Source organism: Phycodurus eques, chromosome 8 (assembly GCF_024500275.1).
Source record: "Phycodurus eques isolate BA_2022a chromosome 8, UOR_Pequ_1.1, whole genome shotgun sequence".
NCBI lineage: Eukaryota > Metazoa > Chordata > Actinopteri > Syngnathiformes > Syngnathidae > Phycodurus > Phycodurus eques.
This window is the reverse complement of record NC_084532.1, coordinates 5,841,181-5,844,087: the sequence shown is the minus strand read 5'-3', so window position 1 is coordinate 5,844,087 and position 2,907 is coordinate 5,841,181. Positions and strand designations below refer to the sequence as shown.

At 48.8% G+C, this 2,907-nt stretch overlaps 1 pseudogene; it reads right to left on the bottom strand.

Annotated features, from left to right (window-relative positions):
- LOC133406494 (heat shock 70 kDa protein 1-like) lies at window positions 1–1,129 on the bottom strand (annotated as a pseudogene).
- Window positions 1,130–2,907: the final 1,778 nt, after the last annotated feature.

Below are 2,907 nucleotides of genomic sequence, written 5' to 3'. Positions count from 1 at the left end.
CTATAGCTCCTCTCTGCTCAGACGGCCTTTATGGTTGGTGAGGATGGCGTTCTGGAAGGCGGCGCCGTAAACCACGGCCTCATCAGGGATAATGCTTTTGTTCAACTCCCTGCCGTTGAAAAGTCCTGCAGGAGCTTCTGGATTCTGGGGATCTGTGTGGAGCCGCAGACAAGAACGTCATGGATCTGGCCCTTGTCCATCTTGGCATCTCTCAGGGCTTTTCCACCAGCTCTAGAGTTGCCCTGAACAGGTCAGAGCACAGCTTCTCAAAGCAAGCCCTGGTGATGGAGGTGTAGAAGCTGACACCCTCTTGGTCCTCTCACAGGCAGTTCGCAAACCGCCTCAAGGCCATTTTGTTATGGCTGATGTCCTTCTTGTGCTTCCTCTTGAACTCAGCCACAAAGTGCTCCACCATGTGGTTGTCAAATTCTTTTCCACCCAGATGCGTAACTCCGGCGGTGGTTTTGACCTAGAAAATTCCGGCCTCATTGGTCAGGAGTGACACGTCGAAGGTGCTGCCACCCAGGTCGAAGATGAGGACATTGCATTCTCCGGACTGGCCTTTGTCCAGACTGTAGGCGATGGCGGCTGCTATTGGTTCATTAATGATTCTCAGGATGTTCACTCCTGCAATGACACCCACGTCTTTGGTGGCCTGCCGCTGGGAAACGTTAAAGTAGGCGGGGACTGTGACCACGGCGCTGGACACGAGTTGAGCCAGGTAGGCTTTGGCTGTCTCCTTCGTTTTAACTAGCACCATGGAGGAGATCTCCTCTAGGTAGAAGGCCTTGTCCTCACCTTTGTGCTGCACCTGGATTTTGGCCTTCTCTCCGTTGGTGACCACCTTGAAGGGCCAGTGCTTCCTGTCTGCTTGTACCACCGGATTCTCAAACCTCCTCCCGATTAGTCACTTGGCATCAATCACTGTGTTGCTGGGGTTCAACGCCACCTGGTTCTTGACAGCGTCACCGATTAGCCTCTCTGTGTCAGTAAACGTCACAGAGCTGAATGTGGTCTTGTTGCCCTGGTCGTTAGCGATGATCTCCACTTTGTTGTGCTGGAAAACACCCACGGAGGAGTACGTGGTGCCCAAGACAATGCCGATGACAGCGCCTTTTGCTGATACCATTTTGTTTGTTTGACTCATTATATGCTTGTATGTGAAGGGAACAACATTACAGCAACCCATTAAACATCACATCTGTAGCGTCCATCCATCCATCCATCCATTTTTTTGAGCCGCTTCTCCTCACTAGGGTCGCGGGCGTGCTGGAGCCTAACCCAGCTGTCATCGGGCAGGAGGCGGGGTACACCCTGAACTGGTTGCCAGCCAATCGCAGGGCACATAGAAACAAACAACCATTCGCACTCACAGTCATGCCTACGGGCAATTTAGAGTCTCCAATTCATGCATGTTTTTGGGATGTGGGAGGAAACCGGAGTGCCCGGAGAAAACCCACGCAGGCACGGGGAGAACATGCAAACTCCACACAGGCGGGGACGGGGATTGAACCCAGGTCCTCAGAACTGTGAGGCTGACGCTCTAACCAGTCGGCCACCGTGCCGCCATCTGTAGCGTATATGGGTTAAATAAAACATTTAATTAATTTAGGGGAAAAGAATGAGCCGGAAGCGACGCCTGCGTTACTTCCGGTTTACCATAATTTTAAGTTTAATAGTCAAAATCAAACCATTTTTTCTAGTAAAGGGGCACCACATCACTTTTTATCTGGATAAAATTTAGGGAAAGTGACGAGAAAGCTTTTTATCAGTCTCGTAATCTGAAGATTGCTACACTTTATGAAATTTTGAGTTCTAGATGACAGAGGTTTACTTCAACTCAGAACACACACAAAATACGACCAAGAGTGGAAGTTTATAGTATATTTAATGACATCTACAAGGGATCTAGAGAGAAACACACAAATGGGTCTAACTAAAGAAAGAAAATAACACTAATAATGGCAAAAGAAGGAAAATAGGCTTACGAAAAGGGAAATAGAACATTGTGTGTTGGACTAAAGTTGGAAACGCGAGCATTTAACGCGTCCATTCTGGATGAGAGAGAGAGAGAGAGAGAGAGAGAGAGAGAGAGAGGACAAAGTTGAGATTTTGTCTGAAGCTAGTAATTTCCCCGAAATTATTCGGCACTAATATTGTACATTCTGGCAAAAGGTTGTTGTGTCTACTCACGACCATGGGCTCAAGCAGGTGGGTGTTCGTCTCTCTCTGGGCATGTCTCAGGAAGCAAGGATGGTTGAAGATGAAAAAGCTGTAGAAAAATAAACCAAAACAAAAGAGGCGGAAGACGAAAAATGGTTGGTCGTCACACCTCAAAGGGAGAGTAGGACTGTTTATCTTCCTGCCTTTTTTTGTGGCTCGCTGGCAGTTTCAGAGCAATCACGCTTGGCTGTAAGCGTAACTGGTACCTTCGTAGTAGCTGCTCTGATCGCCTAGCGGTGGCCCACGGGTAGGCAGGGAAGCCGAGTCCGTTCTCAACCCGGCCTTCGCGGTTATCGAGCCGGGTGCCCGAACAAAAGAAAGGGGAGGGGGGCCCATCGCCAGCCCGGCTGGTGAGCTGCCAGCAAGACAACAGGAGAGGTGGAAAAAAACACAGAAGAGAGCCAGAAGGCTAACTGCTTATGGTTCAAATCAGATTTCATGCTGCTTGGGAGTCAAATCAAGACAAAAAATTGTCAAAACCAAAACCTGTCAAAACCTCACACTTGCACCTGTATAGTTGACACACTGACACGGGCATCAAGGCATACATTTGGAAAATTTCTGCAGAGTTCGTGAAATATCAAAACAGACATTTATCCTTGGTTGAACATCAAATAAGAGTCCCGCCCGGCTCGACTTTGCAGTTCCACTCGACGCCTGCGGGTGTTGCCTTGTCCCAGCAAT